The sequence below is a fragment of the Mirounga leonina genome, unplaced genomic scaffold (assembly GCF_011800145.1).
Source record: "Mirounga leonina isolate KUSES-001 unplaced genomic scaffold, KU_Mleo_1.0 Mir_128, whole genome shotgun sequence".
Lineage (NCBI taxonomy): Eukaryota > Metazoa > Chordata > Mammalia > Carnivora > Phocidae > Mirounga > Mirounga leonina.
This window is the reverse complement of record NW_023270320.1, coordinates 36,392,407-36,412,173: the sequence shown is the minus strand read 5'-3', so window position 1 is coordinate 36,412,173 and position 19,767 is coordinate 36,392,407. Positions and strand designations below refer to the sequence as shown.

General features: G+C 37.2%; 1 pseudogene; it reads right to left on the bottom strand.

Moving 5' to 3' along the window:
* Nucleotides 1-4,454: 4,454 nt before the first annotated feature.
* LOC118009823 lies at nt 4,455-5,387 on the bottom strand (annotated as a pseudogene).
* Between the last annotated feature and the right edge of the window lie 14,380 nt (nt 5,388-19,767).

Genomic DNA, 19,767 nt, shown 5'->3' with positions numbered 1-19,767 from the left:
AAAACAAAACAAAAAAACAAAACAAAACAAACAAAACACTCTTTCTACTCTCCCCATATTCACAGGTACTTTTCTCTATATTCCTATTCCAATTAGCAACTGAACAAATACTTTTAAAAACAGGATGGGGGGTGGGATGGTGCCTGGGTGGCTCAGTCAGTTAAGCATCTGCTTTCGGCTCAAGTCATGATCTCAGGGTCCTGGGATAGAACCCCAAGTCCCGCATCTGGCTTGCTGCTCAGCCAGGGGTCTGCTTCTCCCTCTGCCCCTCCCCACACTCATGCTATCTCTCTCTCAAATAAATAAAATCTTTAAAAAATCGGATCAGTGGGTGTCTATAGCAGCACAAGTATAGAATGCTTGAGAAAGCTCAAAGTTACATTTAAAAAATTCAAGAACTGGGCACCTGGGTGGCTCAGTTGGTTAAGCGACTGCCTTCAGCTCAGGTCATGATCCTGGAGTCCCGGGATCGAGTCCCGCATCGGGCTTCCTGCTCAGCAGGGAGTCTGCTTCTCCCTCTCCTGCTCCCCGCTCTTGTGCTCTTTCTCTCTCTCACTCTCTCTCTCAAATAAATAAATAAAATCTTTAAAAAAAAAATTCAAGAACTAAAACTTGTAAATATGTATAATATAGTCTTTATAATTCAATGTTGATGGTTAACTTTATAACAGCTTAGTTAGCCTATGATACCGTTTTTGGACAAACACTTGTCTAAATCTCTTTCACTGGTTCTATTTGTCTGGAGAACCCTGACTAATACAAGTGGGATATAAATCTTGAAATAAAAAATCACATGTTTATAAAAAAAATCACATGCTTATATTCACGGAGATCTCTTCACTTCCTAATATTCAAGCCATTTAAATTCAAACACCTCATTTCTTCCAGAAAGTAAATAATTTACCTTTTTACTGCAAAATAGTGACTTGAGATGATAACTTCTCAACTTCAGGTCCACATAGAGACACAAAATGCAAAAAAAAAAATAATAATAAAATAGACTGTACCCCAGTCCAAACTTCAAAAGATAAATGTATATGTCTCAAAATTGGTGAAAATTCTTCTAAATTTAATGTAAATTGACCAATCTGAATAAATACACCTATATTTTGTTTTGTTTTGTTTTTTGTTTTTTTTCTGAGAGTTCATCACAGCACCTGGCAAACCAATAGACTACATATCCTCAGATTCTTTCTAACACATTCCACTCTAGAGGAAGAATAATGAGCTATGGGTAAAAGGAATCATTTATTGATGAAATATGTCTGCTACTAGAAAGCCAGAATCTCCATAAGCTGAAACCTGTCAGGCTATGAGTACAGGCAGTTGGGAAACAAACAAACAAACAAACAAAGCTTGGAGGAATTTGAATTCTACTAGAGTCAGCAGGAGCAATAATGAATGGGAAGAAGACCAAAGACTGAGGACATCCCTGAGTGCAGCTTAGACCGAAAGAAAAAATGGGAAAGTAGAGTGCAGGGAAACAAATATAAAGCAAATAAAAATAAGCATCTGAAAGCAAAATATCATACAGGAATTTCCTATTCTCTTAATTCCAGTATGCTTTCCTTATAATAAATTGCTATACTGGTAGCACATCCATTAAGGAAATATTTACTGAGCAGAAGCAGTACTGGCTGCCTTAGGTACACTCTATGTGTTGCTTTGCAACTATGCTAAGTGCTGGGAAGGAGGAATGTGCAGGGTAGGACAGTGGACACACAGGGACTGACCTAGCCAGAGGTCAGCCAATATTTCTCTAAAGTTATGATGAAAAATACATTGAGGGGTGAAGGACAGCTGAGGTTTTTATCTAAGTGAATAAGGAGGAAAAATTGCTCCATTAGAAGGACAACATGGACAAGTGCCTAGGAGAACAGGGACACAACCAGAGACTTAAACAAATAATCTATTGTGTTGGTGTTCAGGAAGGATGGTGAGGTAGGAGGGATGGCCTCAGTGGTGGTCAGGGCCTTACATGCAGGGTCTGATGGGATGTGTTAAACATTTTGGGTTTATTGACAAGAGTGCTCCAAAGACATCTAGACTTTTTTTTTTTTTTTTTTTTTTTTAAGAGAGAGGGAGACAGAGATGGGGGTGGGACAGAGGCAGAGAGAGAATCTCAAGCAGACTCCACACTGAGCTTGGAGCCCAAAGCAGGGTTCAATCTCATGACCCTGAGATCACGAGCTGAGCCAAAATCAAGAGTCCAACGCTTAACCAAATGAGCCACCCAGGCACTCCCATCTAGACATTTAAGTAAGTGATTGAAAATACTAGATTTCAGTTGTACACAGGTAATTTGAGCAACATTGTGGAAAATGACTTGTAAGAGAGCGATAAGGATGCTGGGAAACCAGGTGAGAGGCTATTGCAGGAGATCACGTAAGAGTTGTCACTGTCTTGGACAGAGGCAATTGTGAGGATGGATGGCAGTGTGGGATGTGAGACTTCTAGAAGGTCCAGTTCATGGGGCATCATGGGGGTGAGACTCAGAGCAGGAGAGTCTCCTCTGTTGAAGGGGAAGGAGAAGGAGGGGCCAAGACTGATACCAGATTCTGGTTTACCTGACTTGTGAATGATGCCACTTCTTACTGACATAAACCAAACAGCAAGAGGGCAGGGGAGAATATAAGTTCAATTTGTGTTTGTTGAACCTTAGATACTCAAAGAGAAGATATAAATTAAGCAGTTGATGTAGTTTGAGATACACATTAGATACTCAAAGAGAAGATATAAATTAAGCAGTTGATGTAGCTTGAGATACACATTACAGAGACATTTATACCATGAAGCAATAGGTTTGGGTAGTATTTCTCAAGATAAGTGTATAGAGTGAGAAGAGGAATGACCTTGGTTCAACACTGAGAAAACATGATAGTAAAAAAAAACCTCCCACCATAAACAATGAAAGAGTGACATGAAAATGGAAGGAAGACAAGGATCATGCTAGGTAATAGAAACCAAGATCAAACTTTCAAGAAAGAAGAGAGATCAATGTTGCAAAGTGCTGGAAGAAGTACAAATACAACAGCAATTTTCAAATGGCCATTGTATTTCATAGTATAACCATCACAAATGGTCTTCACCAAAGCTGTTTGGGGGAAACAGCAGAAATAAGATCCACAATCATAAGGAATTGAAGAAGTGGATGGAAAGTGTGTAGACAACCCTTTTACGAAATTTGTCTGCAGTAGATGAGAGATTAAGGACTGTGTATATGGAAGGGCACGGGATACACATTTTGGCAGAATCTTGAACAAATACTAAAATCCATATTTGAGTAGAGTTAAATATTATTATTATTATTATAAAATGGAATGTCTCAAATATAAAAAATTAATATAAGTTACATATACTAATCCATTTTTTTAAGTAGGCTCCATGCCAAGTGTGGCCCCCAACACAGGGTTTGAACTCATCATGCTGAGATCAAGACCTGAGCCAAGATCAAGAGTCAGACATTTAACCAACTGAGCCATCCAGGTGTCCTGATATTGATTCATTTTTTTTATTAAAATTAGTCATTTGAATGAAAACTTTTTGATAACGAAGGGGTAACGTACCTCAGCCCTACGAGCTGGTAAATTGCACCTGCAGTCATCAGGAAGCACACTTTCTTTTTGAAATATGTATTCTGTTAATTTAAATTTTAAATTAAATATTGTCTATGTACATTTGTGTGTTCTTATATTTGTGGAGAATGTGACAGAGGGAAAATGCAACTATCGTAAATATAAATCTTGATTACTTTTTACAACATGAATGTCACTGTAAAACGGCATACAAAAATGAAACTAAAAACCAGGAAGCACCCTGAGTGCCAACCTCAGCCACTATATGACATCCCGAGGGTATGTACATGCATACCCAAGGTCCATCAGCTCCCTGACTTCTAAAGTCATATATATTTTTTTAAGTGTGTATTTTATTTATTTGTACTTAAACCTATAAACCAATCAGCCAAACTGGTACTATTATCATGACACATTAAAATACAAAACATCTTTCTACAAATACTAGAATAATGAACAAATTAACAGTTCTAGTAAAACATCACAAGGGACAGAGGAAATCAATGAAGCACATTATAGCTTAACCCTTCACCGTTAGAGGTTATTAACAAGAAAAGCCTCACAATCTCAGAAAATACAAATTATCCTTCATCACACATCTTGTATCTTCACTTCCTATTCTTGAGGTTATATTCTAGAGCCTAAAGATATCCACATTAGTATTGTATCTAGTTATCTATAGCGAGAAACACCTTTTATCATGTTGACCATAGAGCCAACGCTACTGAAACCTCTTTGACTCCAATCGTACTCCCTCAATGGACACAGTAAGAATAATGGGAAACAGAATATCGAGGCAGAGATATATAGGACCTAAAAGACAAAGCCTAGGAGAATAACAGCCACCACCCAAACTGAGATCGAATAATATACTCATCATCACACATCTTCAGGCTGTATGTTCACAGAGTAATTTGGGAACAAATCCATTACTTGCTGGGTACTAAAATACTTAGCAGATTGTTGTATTACACTATGGCTTTCCCCAGAAGTTTCTAAGATGGACTCCAAATCACTGATGGAATTTTGCTGGAACTGGATCTGGGGCTGCAGAGATTCCTCTCCACAGTTTTGGAGCTGATTGTTCCAGGCTTGGGGGCACCAGGTCTGACTGGCCCAGGAATGGTTGCTCCAAGACCGGCCATTCCAGGAGTGGTTGCTCCAAGACTGGCTGTTCCAGGTCTGGTTGCTCCAATTCGGGTTATTCCAGGTCTGGTTGCTCCATATTGGAAGGTTTCCGGAAGTGTTCCTCAGGTATCCCTGGTGGTAGGAATAGAAGCCTGGGTATTCTGTGGTTGGTGTGCTGTTCTGACTCACACTCTTGCTCTCCTTTGGCCAGTGGTTTTTCTGCCACCTCTTACATTTCATTCTCTGGTTCTGGAACCAGGTCTTTACCTGCTTATAGCTAAGGTTCAGAATGTTGGAAAGTTCTTGCATCTGCTGGAGACTGAGGTATTTCTGTCTCTGAAATCGATCATTGAGGACATAGAGTTGGGTCTGAGAGAACAAGGTCCTGATCTTCTGTTTCTTGCCCTGGGCCATATCTTCCTTCCTCACTGTTCTCTCCTCTCCAGAAGTGGGTGGTGGTTTTACCCTGGGACTGGTGGAGGAGTCAGGGCTGTCCTGAACAAGCAGATCCATGGACGAAGGAAGAGGAGAGACGGTCTCTGTGTGGGGTGTCTAAGCAGATGACATTTGCAGGGATGCATAATTTTCTTCAGGCCCGTAAATCTCAGGCATTGGAGAAGAGTCCCTAGAACTGGGTGCTTCGGGGCCAGGCGGGCATAGGGGCAGAGCTGGATCTGCACTCATGTTGGTGAGTTGAGGGTAGACCTAAAGGCATATATTTTTGTTGTCATGTATACCACACACTATGTATTGTTTAGTGTCTAGCATCCCTCATCCAACATTATGGTTCTGACACCCATTTATTTGACTTCATGCCATTGTAATTTGTTTACTCTCATTGCTATATAATATCCTATTATATGAACATGCCACAATATTTTATCCTTTCTTCAGTTTGATGGACATTTGAATTGTGTGTATATTTCAAATATTTTATACAGTGCTGCTATGAACATATTTTTGTTGTTAAATAAGTGCACGTATTTCAAGCAGTGAAATTTTTGGGACATAGAGTGTGTGATAATCACTTTTCACAGACAGCAACTATTGTTGCAAAAATATACACTGGATCCGGTAGTATACATATAAGAGTTGTGATTGGTCCACATCCTCATTGGCCGTAACTGTGGTCAGTCTTCTCTCTTTAGCTATGATGGTGGGCTGGTATCAACCTCCCCATTTGAGGCTGTCATCATTTCAGAGTAAGTAAATAAACAAGAACAACATAGACCTTGGGAAATTAAAAAAAAAAAAAAAAGGAAATATAGGATTTATGAAGGATTCAAGAGCACTCTCAAAAACTGAGAATATTATATACTTTATCCAACAATATATCAGAAACGAAATGAGAAGACAACAGACTGGGATAATAAGGTTACTGGCTGATGGTAGAATGAAAAAGAGCCAAAAACACCCAAAAAACAAAGCAAAACAAAACAAAAAATGGGAGCAAATAGGGGAAAGGCAATGCAGTGGATAATTAAAATTGCACTGGAATCAGTAAGTCACACTCAAGTTAGTGAAAGACAGCAAACTTGAGAAGTTCTTTGAAATTTTACCTAAAATGGCAAAGAGCTGGAATTAAATATGAAGACAATGTTATATCAGGAATGAAAAGAACAAAGAGCTTCAACATTCAGGTAAGTTACTGGTTTCCCTGAAGTAAAGGCTGTAACATATTTTTGAATATGTAGTTGATATTTTGGTAGCCTTTCATGTAATCAGTGACATCATTAATATGAGATATCAAGTAATTAAATTGTTCTTCCCATTGAGCAGAATTATAAAACACAGAAAGCTTCCTACATCCAGGTGATGGCATTAGCCCTCACCCAAGGGTTTCCTGCCAGTTGCTCATGGGCAGCAAATAATCGCTGTGAAACAGAATGCACTTTTGACCACTGTGAGTCTAGAAGGAGTCTCTCCTAACTTTCCAGAACCACTGAGGAATATCAGCAGGAGATCTTGGAAGAGAGCCCTGGGTACTGAAGTTCATCCACTAGGGAGTATGCCTCATGTCTCCATCCAACCAGAACCCTGTTAGCAAACTCTGGATCAGTCTAGACAATGATGTCCAAGTCTCTGAGCATGTCCAGCTTCTGTAGAATTTTATTTCCTCGCTGGAACAAAATTTTTAGAGTAACCTACATGGTTTTCTTGACTACACTCTAATCTATAATATGATTAAAAGAAAAACCGTCACCAGACTATTGAAAAAAAGAGAAAAGTCTCAGGCTCTTAACACTCAAAAACTAGTCATATTGAAACCGTCACTCTGGGGAATCAGTAGAACATTTTTTAAATGTTTTTATTTTTCTGAATGATAATTAAAAGAATATTTCTTCAAACATAGCTTGAACTTGCTGTCATAAAAAGGGATCAAACTGACAAGAGAAGGTATTTGGAATTGAAAAATATTATTGCATTGCTGCTACATTAAAAAAATTAAAACCAATGAAAATCTTGATAATATAAGGACTAAGGCTAAAAACTGACATAGTGAATTACAAGATAGGCTTGAGGAATATACCTTACAGTCAGAAAGTAGAGACAAAGATGGGATAGCACATGGATGGAGAGAGTTGGAGGCATGGGAAGGGAATAATCAGAGATTATGGGAATGTGATAAACATGCTGATATTTGGGGATTCTGATTGAGGTTATATGTGAATTCTTTGTGCTATGTTTACATTTTTTTGGTGACTGAATTTATTTCAAATAAAACTTTAAGCAAATGAGCAAGGGATGAAAGAATATGATGAGTTGAGTTCATGGCATTTCTAGATTTATCTGGTTGTCAAAAAACCTATAAGTTCAAAAGTGTGTGTGTGTTTTTTTTTAAGTGTTGGCACCTAGAAAAGGCAATTTAATTAGGATTATATATGGAACATAGGAAAATGTTAGGAGTTGCATCTTTCAGTGTTTTATGAGCATATTTTTGACAGTTTAGTAAAATATTCTATATTGCATACATTTAAAATCCTCTCTAAAATTTAAATCACTATAAACAGTAGTGAGAGGGAATGGCAACCTCCACTTGAATTTATTTGGGTATGATTGGATGAAATATGATGTAGTTAGGATAAAAATTAGTGCAAATAGCATGTACAGAGGGATTTTTAATAAAATCATAGAGACTATATTTGACATTAACATGTAAATTTTGTACAGCATGATGATTCCCCTACTTAATTCATAAAGAGAGCTGATTAAAGGATAAAACCGCATGTCTCCACCACTTGATAATGCATTAACCTAACGTCCTCAAACACACATTTATCTCAGATTTTATCAAATAATATTGTCAATTCTCAGTTTCAAAGACTTGCTCCCTGGAGGAAGACAACCCATTAGAGAAAAATGAAAATGTCTTGAAGCAAAACAACTCATGGATGTAAGGGCAACATTAGAGATTATAATGTGATTTCATATATTTTTTCTAAATCAAGAATAGTGGTGCATTTGCATGCTGGAATTTTAGAACTCAATTCAAATATGTTATCTGATTCAAAACACTCATGAACATGCTTTAAAAGTTCAATAAAATCCTGTGGTTTGGGCTGAAAGTATTCTTATCCCAATATTACTGATGGGCAACAGAGAGACTGAGAGAAAAGTAGCTTTCTCAAATTAACATAGCTAAAGAAATGGCAGGTTAAATCTCAAAGTAGGAGAAACACAAACATTGTTCATGGCATCTAGGTAATCTCAAAATCTTCAAAGATTCATTTACTTATTTGAGAGAGAGAGAGAGAGAGTAGGGAGGAGAGACAGAAGGAGAGGGTGAGGGAATTTGAAGCAGATTCCGTGCTGAGTGCAGAGCCCAACTTGGGGCTTGATCCCATGACCACGAGATCATGACCTGAGCCGGATGCTCAACCAACTGTGCCACACAGGTGCCCCTAGGTAATCTCAAGATCTTTAAGATATTTAAAGTAAGGGGTGACTGGGTGGTGCAGTTGGTTGAGTGCTTGGCTCTTGATTTCCACTCAGGTCAGAGTCTCGAGGTTGTAAGATCAAGCCACGCATCAGGCTCTGCAATCAGCACAAAGTCTGCTTCAGGTTCTCTTACCTTCTCCCTCCTGCTCACTCTCTCTCTCTCTCAAAGAAAAAAATCTTTAAAATATTTAATGTAAACTATTCATCAGTTAGATAAAATGGCTAGACAGATATAAATATGGTATGAATATTGATATATACATATAGATACAGATATGGGTTTGGACAAAATATAGATTAATGGCAAACTGTTTATATAGAGAATCAATCTCCTGAGGTGTATCCAGGTGTAAGCAAAGATTCCTCTTGGTAGAACATAATTTGAAAGTCTGCTGAATTTTAGACTTTTTTATTTTATTTTTTTAATTAATTTATTTGACAGAGAGAGAGAGATAGCAAGAGCAGGAACACAAGCAGGGGAAGTAGGAGAGGGAGAAGCAAGCTTCCTGCCGAGCAGGGAGCCCGATGTGGGATTTGATCCCAGGACCCTGGGATCATGACCTGAGCCGAAGGCAGAAACTTAATGACTGAGCCACCCAGGCGCCCGAAAGTCTGCTGAATTTTAAAAATACAGACAAAATTTTGAAATATGGCCAGATGAAAGGAAAGTAAGATAATTTTTCTGATGATAAACTAAAAGGAACATGACCCCAGAGGTGTAAGCAAGCTGTGACAATAGACTTGTTCATGTTTCTGGGTGAAAGCAAAATGAAAATTTTCCTTAAGAATTTATAATCACAAACTGAAATTTACATTGTTTTGAAGCCTAGATTCAAAATACCCATATAATGTGATAAATCACAAACAGAAAACTAGTTTAAAGCAGGACTATTAAGCCTAGGCTTCGGTAATTCTTTATTCTGAATGGCTGTCCTGTGCATTGTAGGATGTTCAGCAGCATCTCTGGTCTCTACCCACTAGATGCCAGAAGCATGCCCACCCCCCAAGTAGTACAAGTTTGTCCCTCTTCTAGAGGAACTATTCCAGGTACTCTATTTTTGAGGTTAACTTTACTTGCTGTCTATCCGTTCTATCTCTCTCTATATATATCTCATTTATCTTCAACCAAGGAATCAAATGAATTTATTAGGAAAGTGAACACTCTTTAAAAAATGTTTACATCATGGTAAAAAAAATATAAAATTTGCTCTCTGAATCATTTTTACAGCTCAGTCATGTTATCAAAATACATTGTTGTGTAACAGATCTCTAGGGGCACCTGGGTGGCTCAGTAGTTAAGCATCTGGCTTTGGCTCAGGTCATGATCCCGGGATCCTGGGATCAAGCCCCACAGCATCGGGCTCCCTGCTCTGAGGGGAACCTGCTTCTCTCTCTCCCACTCCCCCTGCTTGTGTTCCCTCTCTCGCTGTGTCTCTCTCTGTCAAATAAATAAATAAAATTAAAAAAAAAATAATAGATCTCTAGAACTTTATCTTGCAAAACTAAAACTCTGTACCCATTGGATAACGACTCTCCATCTGCTCCTCCTCCTAGCCTGTGGGAACATCCCTCTACTCTCAGTTTCTGTGATGCTGATTAATCAAGATAGCTCATAAAGTGGAATCATGCAGTATTTTTCCTTTTGTGACTGGCTTATTTCACTCAGCACAAATCCTTAAGGTTAACCCATGTTATAGCATCATGTAATAGGATTTCCTTCTTTAAAAAAAAAAAAAAGGCTGAAGAATATCCCATTGTACGTATATAATATATTTACTTTATCCGTCTGTCAATGGACAGTGGGCTTCCACCTCCCAGCTATTATGAATAATGCTACAATAAACATGAGTGTGAAAACCTTTCTTTGAGATCCTGCTTTCTATTCTTCTTGATATATACACATAAGTGGGATGGCTGGATTATATGGTAATTCTATTTTTCATTTTTTGAGGAATCTCCACACTGTTTTTCTGCAGCAGATACACCATTTTACTTTCCTACCAGCAGCACACAGGGGTTCCAACTGCTCCACATTGGGTTTTGATTTCTGTTTCTCTAATGTTGAGTGATAGCGAGCATCTTTTCATATGCTTGTTATCCACTCATTGATCTTCTTTGAATAAATGTCTATCAAAGTTCTTCACCCATTTTTAATCAAGTTATTTGCTTATGTGTTACTGAGCTTTATGCAGTCTGGGTTTTAACTCTATGTCAGATATATAATTTGCAATTATGTTCTCCCATGCCATAGTTTGCCTCCTTCACTTCGTTAATTGTTGCCTTTGATGCACAGAAGTTCTTGTCTGATGCAGTCCCATTCGTCTATTTTGATTTTTGTTGTCTGCTTTTGGTGTCATATCCAGGAAATCACTGCCAAATACATGATGATTTTCTTCCATGTTTTTTCTAGAAGTTTTATAACTCTAGGACTTACCTTTTGGCACTCACCCCATTTTGAGCTAGTTTTTGCATGTGATGTAAAGTAAGGGTCTATTTTCATTCTTCTGCATGTAGATATTCAGTTTTCTTGATAACCATTTATTAAATAAAACAGCCTTTCCACATTTTGTGCTCTCGGAAGCCTTGTCAAAGAACATTGTAATATACATGCCTGGGCTTATTTCTGAGTTTTCTATTCTAATCCATCGGTCTATGAAACTTTCTTTAGGTTAGCACCACACTGTTTTTTATTACTGCAGCTGTTAAATGTGTTTTGAAATCAGAAAGTGTGAGACCTCCAACTTTGTTCTTTTTCAAGGTTGTGCTGGCTTGAGATTGCATTTGAATTTTATATATTTTTTTCTATTTCTCCAAAATATGGCATTGAGATTTTGATAGGGATTTTGTTGAATCTATAGATCACTTTGGGTAATATGGACATTTTAACAATATTGAATCTTCTGATCCAAAAACACAGAATAAATTTCCTTTTTTTTTTTTTTTACCTATAACTAGTGAAGACATTGAATTAGTAATCAAACAAAAGCCCAGAACCAGATGGATTCTATGAAGAATTACATCAAATATTTAAATAACACTTATCCTCCTCCAACTCTTCCCCCAAAAAATGAGAGGAAGAAACATTTCCAAACTCATGTTATGAAGCTACCAATACTTTATACCAAAGCCAGACAAAGATACTGAAGAAATATAAGAAAGATAAAACACAAGTCAATATCCCTGGTGAATACTGATACAAAAATGCTCAACAAAATACTAGCAAACTGATTTCAACAGCACATTAAAAGACTTCTTGACCATGACCAAGTGGGATTTTTGTCTCTATAATGCAAGACTGGTTAAATATATGCAAATCTAATAACCCACAGTAACAGAATAAATAGCAAAATCCATGTAATCATCTCAGTTGATACAGGAAAAGCATGTGACAAAATTCAATACCCTTTTATGATTAAAAAGAAAAAAAAAAAAAACTCAACACACTAGGAATAGAAGGAAACTGTCTCAGCATGGTAAAGACCACATATGAAAAGCCCACAGCTAACAAGATACTCAATGCTAAAAAACTGAAAACTTTTCCTCTAAAACCAGGAATAAGGCAAGGATGCCCACTCTCACGACTTCTATTAACCTAACTCTGTGAGTCCTGCTCGGAGCCATTAGTCAAGAAAAAGACATAGAGACATTCAAAATGAAAATAAATAAATAAAACTATCTCTGTTCACAGATGACATGATATGAAATGTAGAAAACCCTAAAAATTAAAAAAAAATAAATAAAAAATGGTGAGAAATCTTGGGCATTGTTAAATAGCACTTGTAAAAGTGGCAGGAGGGGGTCCTTGCCTCAACCCTGATCACAGGGCAAAGTTTACAGTAGTATTTCCTCACCAATATATTTTATTTATTTCACTTGCTCATTTTTTGAATGTTTGTATGGTGTCATTTACCAAATACGGATGTTCCTTTCTTTCCCTAGTTTTTTTTTTTTTTATATATATATAAATCTATATCATAAATGGAGATTAAATCATATATTAGTTTTGCTCTATTGCTAACATTATTTTTGAAAGTTTCTGTTAATGTGAAGAGTATATGAACTGATTTATTTTTTTATTTTATTTTATTTTATTTTTTTAAAGATTCTATTTGACAGAGACAGCGAGAGAGGGAACACAAGCAGGAGGAGTGGGAGAGGGAGAAGCAGGCTTCCCACAGAGCAGGGAGCCCGATGCGGGGCTCGATCCCAGGACCCTGGGATCATGACCTGAGCCAAAGGCAGACGCTCAACGACTGAGCCACCCAGGTGCCCCTATGAACTGATTTATAAGTGTTACAACAACTTTGCTTTCTTAGTATAGCCCACACTTAGTGGTGATATATTTTACACTTGTTGAATTGCTGCACAATTTTTTTATGTTTTTACAATTGTATCCATGAGAGAAATTGGCCTCGTTTTCCCTTATTCTGTACCATCCTTGTGTTTCAGTGTTGTGCTGTCTTCACTGGTACCACAAGCTTAGCAACTTAAAACACACATTCTCTCAGAGTTTCCATGAGTCAAGAGTCCTGTCACATGTCAGCTGGATGCTCTGAGTAGGTCTTACAGGCTGAGATCAATGTGTCACTAATGCTACAATGCTGATTCAAGGTCCGGGGTCTTCTTAAGCTCACTGATTGCTGGCTGACTGTATTTCCTTGTGGTTGTAGCACTGAGGTCTGTGTTTTCTTTCTGGCCACTTTCAGCTTCTCCAGGCCCCTGCTCCCCCTCAGCAATTCAGAGCGTAGTTGTTCACTTTCTTCCTCAAGACCAGCAAGAACCCATCTCTCTGAATTCTGCCACCAGCTAGAGAAAATTCTGCTGTTCAGGGCATCATGTGGCTACTAAGTCCAGATATGCCAGTAATTCCCATATGTGGATGTCAATAGACTTAGGACTATAATCACTTCCAAATATGTCCTTTATAGCTGTAGCTATATTAAGGATTTTTACTGAATAACCAATAGGCAAGGATATCAGAGGGGAGATATTTTCAGAATTTTGTCCACCACAGTATACACTCTGTCTTCAAAGATCCGCATCTCTCCTAAATGTAAGATATGTTCATCTCCTTCCAAAGTCCTAAAATCTTCAGCCCATTATAGCATTAGGTCCTGTCTAAAGTCTTATCATCAGTATCAGATACAGATGAAGCTTTCTGGGTATTACATCTCCTGGGATCTAATTATTCCCCATCCATATAATAGACAAAGCATTTGCTTCTAATAGTACTATACAATGATGGGACAGGCATAGAATAGTAGTTACAGACACTCTGGTTCAAGAAGCATGAAAATGCGAGGTAGAAAGGAGATGCTGGTTCAAAGCAGTTTTGAAATCCAGCTGAGCAAACTCCATTAGATTCAAAAACAATGGAGCGTGGATCACCACATCAAAAACTAATGATGTGTTGTATGGTGACTAACATAACATAATAGAAAAAAAAAAAAAAAAAAAAGATTTCAAGGCCTGGAGATACTCTTCCATGGCTCTCAACTTTGACCTCCAGGGTCTCTGTTTTGCCCTCTGGCCATTGTTCCTTTTTCACTACTTCACTGTTTAGAATTTTTTGCCACTAGATATACATCTAACAATCATGGGTGCAGTGTATACTAAAAGACATGAACCAGAAAGTGCTTAGCAGCACTATTTGGACAGTCCCAAACCAAAACAATTAATTTCCATTAATAGTAGACTGACTAAATTTATGTATAATATAAAAACAAGTGTATTTTCACAGTGACATATACAAAGGGCTGAGAATTAATAAACTGTGGCATCATGCAACAGTATGCATGAATGTTATAAATATATCATTGAGTGCAAATAACAAAAGAGGAAACATACTGCAGGATTTTATTTACATCATCTATAAGATTTAGCAAAATGACTTGATGCTGCTAGAATTCAGATAATGGGAAATTCAGATAATGGCAAGACTTACAGGGCCACTGACTGGAATGAAGCAGAAAGAAGGGCTTTTGGGGGCGCTATAAAGTTATGTTTTTAGATATGACTTCTAATTACTTGAATAAGTTCACAATTAATGAAAATCCATCACAGGCATTAACTTGTAATATGTACATCTTTGCATGTATACATTTTAATGATGTTGTTGTCAATATTGTAAGATTCTTTACATAGGTTTTTTTCAATTCTTTATCACCCTGGTAGGGTGATTGCATTTGTGTGTATGTGTGCAGATCTTATTGTGTCATGACACACCTAAAGATAAAATCTATAATCCCTGGCATGGCTTACAAATCCCTACAAAATATAACCCATAGTTACCTCTCCAGCCTATTTCTGGCTATTCGTGAGCTTGCTTTCTGAGGAGGCCCCATCATCTCTATAGCTGACGACCTGAGGTTCCCTTTCCCTGGGCTGTTCTTCACCCAAGCTCCACAATAGATAGGCAAACCTAATTGATGCTTCCAGTTTCCACTGTAATAGCTCTTCCTTACAGATATGTTTGCTAAAATGTCAGACTTCATGAGATCCCTTTAATCCACGCTTTGCTAATACTCCATATTTCTCCTGTTCTAACATATATGAAACTTGTTCACTATATTTCCTCTCTGTTAAACCACAGCTTACATGAGAACACAAACTAAGACCTTGTATTCATTGTTGTATCTCAGTCATATTAAGAAAATTAACACACACCTGCAAATGAGTCTAAAGGTGATGAAGCCATGATAACATATTTCCCTTTTTAATAAAAAAAAAAAAAAAAACAGTTTTGGACACCTGAGTGGCTCGGTCATTAAGCATCTGCCTTCAGCTCAGGTCATGATCCCAGGGTCCTGGGATTGAGCTATGCATCAGGCTACCTTCTCAGCAGGAGGCCTGCTTCTCCCTCTCCCACTCTGTCTGCTTGTGCACTCTCTCTCTCGCTGCCTCTCTCTCTGTCAAATAAATAAATAAATAAACCTTTAAAACAAAAAAAACAGTTTTAACTTAAATCTAAGGTTCTGAGGTTTTCCAGGTATGAAAATATTTCAGATTAAATTAAAACATATGTTTTAGTGAGGAGCAAGAGTATATTAAAATATGGCTAAGATGGGGTTGTACTAATATCAGATTGAAACATGGTGATTACTATGTAATATTATTGCAGACAAAAGTATAATTAAAAAGGATGTGTATATACATATATTTCCTACTTAATTTACTTAAAATATTTTAACTACTGAGAGGTTAACTCTGAATCAATATCTTCTAAAGAATTTAACACTGGAACAAAGAAAACGTTCTTAAAATCTTTTTCATCAGTTTCATTTCAAAAGAACTTTTATTTTCTTGCATATTAAAATAGTTTTAGAATAGCTTCATTGTTGCAAATGCATGGGCATTGATCTGCTCTCTCAAAAGTTCCATCTTAGTTACAAATTGCATCCATTCCTATCCCTGAAATAACATTTATCTGATTTTTCCCATTAACCTCATTTTTCATTGTTTTTAAATTGTGTCCCTTAAAAGTGTACATTAAAACTTTTTTGCTATTTATTGTGTGTTTAGGGCATTATGGCAAATTTAAAACCAAACTTTTTAAAACAGAGATTTTAAAACTAAACTTTTTTGGGTTCACTTGCTTTCTTCTACATACTTTTGTTTTAAAAGTAGATTATTAGTTGCTCTGTGTCTAAATAGCATTGTTAACTTGAACATAATTTATGCCATTTGACTTTAAAGATTTCTTGTTACTTCACACATAACACTAAGAATTTAGATAAAATTTTAGCTAAGAACTCTGGAGTTAAAGGAGAAAGAACCATGGTTTTATTTTGACCTATAAAATGATACATATTAATAAAATATGTGTTCATATTAATTACACATGAAATACATATAGAATATATAGTATTTATTGTTCTAGCGACTTCAGTACATTTGAAGTAGGAAAAATGATACACTATGTTTGTGACTTTAAACAAGTAAGCGTTGTTTGGTTTGATCACATTGGGTATGTGAACCAAAAAATATTTAAGAGTAGACGTAAAGACATCATGAATTTAAAGTGTCTCATTTAAACACATAATGGAATATTTTATAACTATAAGGTGACTATTATTAAGATTTAAAATATAGAAGAAGCTTCCTAAATATAAGACTTTAGCTGAAATTGTAAATATAAATTCATTGTAACTATGCCTATCTTTAAATTATAGGGATTTAATATTAAAATGTAATAAGCTGGTGTATTTAATACTGGTGAGCTGGAGTATTACTTCCCCATATTAAATGTGTCATTTGAATCTATTTTTATAACTTTTTTACTTAAAAATTAGAATTGTGTGTAATGTTGGAAGTGATCCTTAAGAAAAAAATTCTTCCTTGGGGTGCCTGGGTGGCTCAGTTGGTTGAGCAGCTGCCTTCGGCTCAGGTCATGATCCTGGAGTCCTGGGATCGAGTCCCGCATCGGGCTCCCTGCTCAGCGAGGAGCCTGCTTCTCCCTCTGACCCTCCCCTCTCTCATGTACTCTCTCTCATTCTCGCTCTCTCAAATAAATAAATAAATCTTAAAAAAAAAAAAAAAATTCTTCCTTGAAGGTGACATGTATCATTCCTAATACAATAAATTAGCATTCTTGAATTAATCTTTTAAAGTATAGAATATAATCAATGGTATATTTGTACTTCCACATCAGTCACATGTTCTGAAAGTGACTTTGCTGATTTAGCCCAGTGAGTTCCAGGAAGCTAAACAAAACAAAGCAAGAGTAAAATGATCACTGAAGTGGGGCTGGGGGATAGTGTTTCATTTTTTTTTATTTTTAACTTTTTGAAAAGATTTATTTATTTTAGAGAGAGAGAGAGAGCATGAGCAGGAGGGGCAGAGGGAGAGAGAATCTCAAGCAGACTGCACTGAGCATGGAGCCTTATGTGTGGCTCAATGTCATGACCCTGAGATCATGACCTGAGCTGAAACCAAAAGCTGGATGCCCAACTGACTGTGGCACACAGGAACCCTTGGGCAATAGTGTTTTAAAGAGCAAAAACCCATTTTTTAACAAGAAATGAAGCTTCAAAAATTTCCTTACGTGTCTAATTTGTGCTCGTCAGTGTGGCAGTGGGGGAGGAGGTGGGGAGGAAAGACAGAAGTGACAGATCAATAAGGAGACTCCATGGTTGCATTCATTCTCAGGCATGAAAGACAAGAGGGGGTTAAGAAGGCACACAGCACAGGGAAAGAGAGAGGAAACAGGTGCAACACTCCAGAGGAAGGAAGCAATGCTATTGTGCAGGGACTTTACATTACATCCACATGGAGGGAGGAGAGGGGTATCCTGGTGAAATTTCTGGTATCAGCTCTGATGTGTAAGAGGTTGGGAAGCTGTCACTCCTATCCTTTCTCTTCAGAAAGGATGAAATATCCATACCTTTCCTTGGATCCATCAGAGAAGCAAGGTCACAAAGCAAATTGCCACCCCAAATCCACAGAGATAGGTGAATCCAGAGTCATAGTTAAGACCTCTTATCTGGAACAGAAGCTGCTAGAGCCGTATAGGTTAGGGATATTTAAAGGGTAATTTTAATGAATTGCTAGAGACCTAATAGGGTCTCTCTTGAGAGTGAGAATTCCCTGGGGGTCTAAGTTTTAGGGTGTCCCCATACTTCCATGTGTTTTAATTCCAGGAAATCCACCAGGTTCCCACCAGGAAACCCAGGCAAGAATGATCCCTGTTAGTCTTGGCAGGTGTCTTGATAAAACTGGTCATTGTTGAATATACTCAGAGCATTCTTCATAACAAAGGTCTGCTCTCCAGCAGAAAGACTTTATACAGACTGGCAGAACAGTGTTTTCTCATTCCAGGTCCCTCTACCTTTCCTAGGTCACCTAAGGGAAGAGGACAGCTAAGAAATATTTGTGAAGGTCATAACCTAGGGGAAAAGACTTACTAAAATACTGAAAATTAACCATAGGGTTATAGGATATTTTCTTATCCTACATCTTCACTACCATCTCAAAAGGCCACCAGTGGTTATAGCTGAAAGAACTGCAAGACACAGACTTCCTCTAAAGAGGCACACTTCAGGAAGTCCAAAGTCAAGAGGGAGAACAAAATCCAGGACACCAGAGGATTTGAAATATCTGGCACTCAAAACTATAGCAAACAATGCACACAGTCCTGCTCATGGCCAGAATAACACAAACCTCACACTAAAAGGCCAACTCAATTCAATTCCTATTACTCAATAGCTCTTGTTCAGCTTTCAAGGGGAAATTACAAGGCCCAATAAAATATGAGAAAAGCACAATCTGAAGAGAAAAAGCAAACATCAGGAGCCAGGTTGAGATATAACAGAGATATTGCAATTATCAGACTAGGAATTGGAAATAAGTATGATAAGGGCTCTAATGGAAAAAGTAGAAAGCATACTAGAACAGATAGATACCATATACAGATAGATACTCAAAGAAAGAATCAAAAGTTAATGCTAGAAATCAAAAGGACTGTATCAGAAATGAAGACTGCTTTGATGGGCTCAACTTGAGACTGAACATGGGCAAGGTAAGAATCAACTTGAAGACAAATTAAAATAGAAAAAGGGGGGAAAGGGGATGCAAAAACAAAATAGAACAGAACACCCCAAAACTGAGACAATTTCAAAAGGGTTAACATACACATAATTTGAATATCAGAAGGAAAAGAAACAGAAAAGGAGAAGAAACATTCGAAGTAATAATGGCTAAGAACTTTCCTAAATTAATGACAGATACCAAACCACCTGATAAATGGCAGACATTTCATACAGGAAGCTCAGATAATATTAAAAGGTAAAATATCTATTCCTAGACATATCCTATTCAAACTCTATAAAACCAAAGATAATGACAAAAATCTTGAAAGATGCCATTGGGGGGCCAGGGATACCTTACCAATAGGGAAACGAGAATAACATTTACTCATTCTTCTCATGAGAAACCATGTATCAAGGATTTAGTGAGATCATGTAATTTAAAGTGTTGAAAGAAAAAAAAAGAGAAGAGAGAAAGGAAGGGAAGGAGGGGGAAAGAGAGAGAGGGAGGAAGCAGGGAAGGAAGGAAGGGAGGAAGGAGAAAGAAAGAAAGAAAGAAAGAAAGAAAGAAAGAAAGAAAGAAAGAAAGAAAGAAAGAAAGA